The following is a 6,168-nucleotide window of genomic DNA, read 5'->3' as shown; positions in this document are numbered from 1 at the left end:
CCATCTCGTCACTCATAGAGGCCGTTTTATGTCATTATAGATATAAGATAATGCAATCATTTATTTATTTATTTTTTAAGTCTGACCTAAGCTTCCAGAAGGTTACCCAATATTGCAAGCAGACCTTACCAAAGTCCCAAAACATGATTCGCGATTAGACGAAATTGCCCTTTCAATTGATAATACAAATTTATGAAAAATAATATATATTTCATATCAGATTTATATAATATAATATAAAAGCCTTTCAGATTTTCCAAAAGTATAGCTTTTGAAAGACTTGGTGAAGTAAAGCATGCCTAAACATGAATATGGGAAGTTCATTTCATGGTGGCTGAATTTTTATGGGATTTAGTATTAAATAATTGGTGATTCGAATGCGTGCTTTTTATGCATAAACTTCCAAGGAATCCGTATCGAAATTTCTATTTTTTTCACCATAACGCGAAAGTCAAGAAGGGTAATCAAGTAATTTATATTGAACCAACTTTGTGGACTTAGAACGTATTAACACACAATAATCAAATGATAAATAACATTTAATCTATATTATAAATAGAACATAAGGTGGAAGAGTTCCATGTTGAATATCATAGAATATATTTTATGCAAAGATGGCATAAATTCATAGAAAAATTCCAAGGAAGATAGAAAGAGTTTCTCAACTTGGGATTTCAGAGAACAGTTTCGTATTTTGAATATTAGTCTTGGCCTCTCCTTTAAAGGTCCCTCCTAATCCTTCTCATTTCTTCATCTTCTAACCTTCTCCAAACCTACTTCTCTCTCTTTCAATAACAACAGATTTTGCCATCACGCTTGGATCTTCATCTGATAAACCACTAGGGCTTTCAGGAACCTCACTTAGCTATGACTGTCGCGAAGAGAATTTTACGTGGAGATCTATTTTCCAAAATTGTTTCGCTGCTCAAGAGGAGCCTAAATCAGACAAGCCCAAGAAGGCAGTGACAAAGCAAAGCTCATTCCAGAGGCTTTCATTTGGATTTGAGTAATCCCAGTTCAATTACGCTTTCGGAAGATCTTTCCGTATCTCTTGCTGGTTCAAACCTTCATGTTTTTACGTTGGCCGGCTGAGGTGATCACGCAGAGCTTCTCGTCGAGTAATTTTCTCGGTGAAGGTGGATTTGGACCGGTGCACAAGGGTTCATCGATGACAAACTTCGGCCTGGTTTGAAGGCTCAGCCGGTGCCGTTAAGCTTCTGGATTTGGATGGTTTGCAGGGACATAAGGAGTGGTTGGTGAGTACTTTCTGGACAAAATTGATAATTATACATCATAATTAAGATTTTTACAAGGAATTGGAGTTTCCACTGTTTTAATTATTAACTTATCTTCTATTTCCTTTTTTTTCCTTTTAAGACAGAAGTGATATTTCTTGCACAATTGAGACATCCACATTCTGGTGAAGCTGATTGGTTTTGTTGCGAGAAGACATAGGCTACTGGTTTATGAATATATGCCACGGGGCAGCTTAGAGAATCAGCTCTTTAGAAGTACGCAATATATAATAAAAACGTTTTTTCTGAAGTTTTTTTTGAAGCAATGAGGAGCAATGTGAATTCTCCTTGTTGGTGCAGGATATTCGTATCACTACCATGGTCAACAAGAATGAAAATTGCTCATGGAGCTGCAAAGGGACTTGAGTATCTCCATGAACTGAAAAAACCTGTCATATATCGGGATTTTAGCTTCAAACATCTGTTAGATTCAGTAAGCATTTTACATATTCCTCTATTTTCACACCCAAAATTGCATTTTTTCCCTTTCTTTTCTATTTTGGCTAATGTAGTTTTATTTTATTCTTTCTCTAGGATTACAACCCTAACCTCTAGATTTCGGGCTAGCAAAAGATGGTCCAGAAGGAGATGACACGCATGTTTCCACAAGAGTTATGGGCACACAAGGCTATGCCGCTCCTGAATACATCATGACAGTAATTAACTTTATTGAAAATACTATTTTGTGCATTTCCCATCTCTTAAAGTTTCTTAGCCTTGACATAAAAGTAAATGTTTTTTTCAGGTCACTTGACTGCAATGAGTGATGTTTAAAGCTTTGGGGTAGTGTTATTGGAGCTTTTAACAGGCAGAAGGTCGGTGGACAAGAGCCGTCCTCAAAGAGAACAGAACTTAGTAGAGTGGCGAGACCTATGTTGAATGATCCCCGGAAACTTGCGAATAATGATCCGAGACTTGAAGGCCAATCCTCAGAGACGGGCGCCCGAAAGGCGGCTGCATTGGCTTATCTCTGCCCAGCCACAGGCCAAGACAAAGACCCACAATGAGCACTGTAGTTAAGACTTGTACGCCGCTCAAAGACTATGAAGACATTCCAATAGGAACATTTGTGTTTACAGTTCCAACCGACACTTTGCGCAAGGAGAAGATGTAAGGAAGTGAAACAAAAAGGGAATCAAGAAAGAGAGCAGTTCACCATCGCCAAAATCACAAGCTTCATAATCACCGTATCAGTATAGGTCACCAAGATCAACAACAATTGACTCAGATAATGGGTTGAAGTCGCCCTTGCACCCGTGCAGTCGGACGACTATAAATCTATTAATTATACTGTAAATTAATAGGCATCTAAATTAATAGGAGTAATGTAAGAATGAGCACTCTTGCGGGGAAGAAATGTTTTCTTAAATTGATTCTTTCAAATACAGGATTTCTATTTTTTATATTTTTAAATTGTATATGGGATTTTTCTTTATTTATTAAGCAAGAACGGATTCAGATATGGACAATCAACAACTTAGATAGTATCATTCAACTTTATCAACTACAGCTAAGCAGTTTGAACATACAAAACACGGAAATACATTAGTGATTAATAATAATCCCACTAATCCCATCTATAATTACTACATAATTATGGATCATGTAGCAGCCAAAGGTGTAATGACTTGAGGGTGTTATTTTTCTTTCTTTCTCTCTCTTGTTTCCGGATCAGATCATATAAAAACAAATCCCTCGTTTTGAGGCACTAGCTCCTTTTTCTTTATTGAAAAATAGACAACAATGGTCGCTTTTTTTTGTTTTGTTTATTAAAGCTTTTTTTCCTTATAATTATTATTATGAGTAAATGGCGGTTCCTACTCAAATAATGACTTAATGACATTTTCTTATCTATAAATATTAAAAATATCACTTTATTATCAAAATGTATATTCAATTTTCGATTTCGGCATCCTTGCGACCCTACACTATCACTATTCTTTTCTCCGATCATCACTCACTAAAACCCCTTAAACTTTACTCCTTTTGACCTCGTCAATTGCTAGTAATCAAACAATTAGGGTTTGTGCAACTGTCCCTCCTAAATCAAATTCATATCAATTTTAACCATCAAAATCTATCATTTTACCATCAAAAGATTCATTGATCTCCTCGCTTTAAAAGCTCAATAGCATGGACCGTATTTATTCTCCGTTCACCGTCTGAATATAAATTTAAGTAATAAAATAGTATTTTAAAAATCTATGTGTGAAAAAATGTTATTAAACTATCATTTGAGTGGAAAAAAGTAGTTAACTCTAATTAATATAAGGAATACACGGTTGGCATTTTCTTGTTTTTCTTGTAATGACCAGGCCGAATAATCGATATCCTCTTCTAAATAACATCTTCCTGCAAATGCGCATGGAAGCATTTTTATATTATTTATTAAAGCCTTTTTTTTTTCTTCATAAATATAAATGTATTTCATGATATCGAACTAAATAATTATAAATACATTATAAATACTCAAATATCGGAACCCTGACTTCCTGAGTGGCCGAGTCAATGCGTTGCTCCATGTTTGAAGTATACTAATTAATTAACGACTGCTTTTGTCATTTAGGTAATACTAGATCTGGAGAAGTAAGTGATAATTAGCTGTCAGCACTTCCTTAAGTTGAAGGTTTGATTAATTTAATCCAACAATTAAATTACTGGTTCATAATTGGGCCAAATTTGAATATCTTGGTACGGTCGGTGTATTTTTATTTTATTTTTAAGAGCTGTAGTTTAGCTGAAAGATATGGTTAGTGACTTTAGTTCCTAGCTGTCAAATAGCAATTCTCAAGGCAATTAATCCTGCATGCATTATATAAAGAGATACTATCAAATATATCCAATAATAATAGGGGAACTATATTTTCCCACCCAAGGTTCGGCGAAATGACCCTTTTCCATCTGTCAAATTTCAAAGTGGCACTTTCACACTATTCGTCAGGTTTTGTTAGTGTTTTATGTTAATATTTGACTAAAAAAATAAAAATACCTTTAAATAATTTATTTATTAACTAATTTATTATAAATTAAAATTTAGTTAAATTAAAGTCTTTATTTAATTATTTATTAGTTTAAGTGTAAAGATATCTTTTTTCTTTTATTTATTTAATTAATTAAGAATATTAATTTTATATGTTAATTAGTAAAAATGAAAAATATTATAAGTAGATTAATGAATGATAGTTATAGGATATTGATGATATTATAAATAAATATTAAGGTCATTTAACTTTAAACAATTATATATCATTACTTCTAAATTTTTAGATGGGATTAATTATTTTTTCTTTTTTTACTTTTTAATATTTGATTTTTTGACTAACTAAAAAATAATAAAAAATTTATAAAATCAAATACTTAAGAGTATTTTATTCTTTTCACTAAATATTAACAGAAAACATAACAGAACCTAACGAATAGTGAGAAAGTGTCATTTTGAAACTTGAACGGTGGGAAAGTATCGTTTTGTCAAACTTTGGGTGGGAAAATGTTGTTCTGCCATAATAATATTATAAATGAGGATTTAATTTTGATTATTGATTAATCTCATGTTAAATCCTTTTATACTCTATTAATGTTATATAATTTTTTCCCATTGGGTGCTGAAACTTATTGGTTTCTTATATGTTATATTTATCATAAAATTTAGGTTTGTGAATTATTAAAGTATCATCTCCTTGAATCTATATATGCTCGATTGGTTTATGCCTCTTGTCTTTTGTGGTGTTTTATTAACTTTCAGTTTTTGCTAATTGGAATAGTAATGGAAAATATGTAAAATGACCAGCTTGTAGTGGGTTAAAGCAAAATAACGACAAATCAAATGTAGCGTCCTCATTGACTGAAGAGTACTGTAAAGACACATATACCCCTAAGATAGATATTAACATTCAAATGCTTTCACATCATCATCTTCCCTTTTTATCTCTCTCTCGTCTCACAACTCACACACAACCACAACAAAAGCTTACTTTGAATTTCAGTCTTCAGACGGTTATTCCAAAACTGTAGGGGTTTGAGAGTTATATTGAAAACTAGATGATTTAAAGGATTAAAGGAAACCATCTGGAGGTTTAGCCGTTTAGGGTAATATTCCCTATATTATTTTCGAATGTACTTAATCGTTTATTTCTTGCTTCAGGTCTAAAACGTATTTCGGATCAAAATGAAGCAAATCGGGGTCAATTGATTCAAAATTGAGAGTTTTCAGAGTTCAGAGATTTCGGAGGTTGATTGGAAGCACCCTTGAGGTTCAGCGAAACAAGAAGGAAAGAGAAAATCGAAGATTCAAGTATTAAGTATGCAAGGGGAGTTTCATAAATTTGACCAAATGAAGACAGAGTTTTGCCCCGGAGAAAGCATGTCGCGGCATGAAACTCTCAGGTAAAGATGTATTTTTTGCTGTCGTCGCGATGCCGTGGCGAAAATCAAGTTTGCCTCAGCGAAATTTGGAAAAATTTGTTTTTTTTTAGAACGCTGGTTTTCTTTTATTGTTTTAGTTCCTAGGGTTTAGCGACTATTTAGAGAGACTTAGCTCGTAGGAAGAGAGAGTCGACGTTCTTAGGAAAGGGGAAGAGGAGAAGGAGATTTGAAGAATTTGGGTCTCCAACTTAGGGAGATTTCATTCCTCTTCCAATTTCTAGCATGTTGAACTCTTTATTTGTAGTTTATGTTATGTTTTTCTTTACTTTGAGGATGAACTAACTCACTTTTAGGTTAGGGTTTTGATGTAACTTGGATTACAATGGTTTATTATATAAGATGTTGTTTTGAGTTAATTGCTGGATTATGTGTTTTTCTGTTCTTAATGCAATTGGATTTTGGGTTTTGATTCAATTGAATGTTGAGCATGATGAGACTGAGAAGTGTTTAT

The 6,168-nt window shown here is 33.2% G+C and overlaps 1 pseudogene; it reads left to right on the top strand.

Annotated features, from left to right (window-relative positions):
- The first annotated feature begins 305 nt into the window (after nucleotides 1-305).
- Nucleotides 306-2,409, top strand: LOC116126332 (annotated as a pseudogene).
- The last annotated feature ends 3,759 nt before the right edge of the window (nucleotides 2,410-6,168 follow it).

Source organism: Pistacia vera, unplaced genomic scaffold (genome assembly GCF_008641045.1).
Source record: "Pistacia vera cultivar Batoury unplaced genomic scaffold, PisVer_v2 Contig179, whole genome shotgun sequence".
NCBI classification, from domain to species: Eukaryota; Viridiplantae; Streptophyta; class Magnoliopsida; order Sapindales; family Anacardiaceae; genus Pistacia; species Pistacia vera.
The sequence above is the reverse complement of the archived record's forward strand: the minus strand, read 5'-3'. Positions and strand labels throughout refer to the sequence as shown.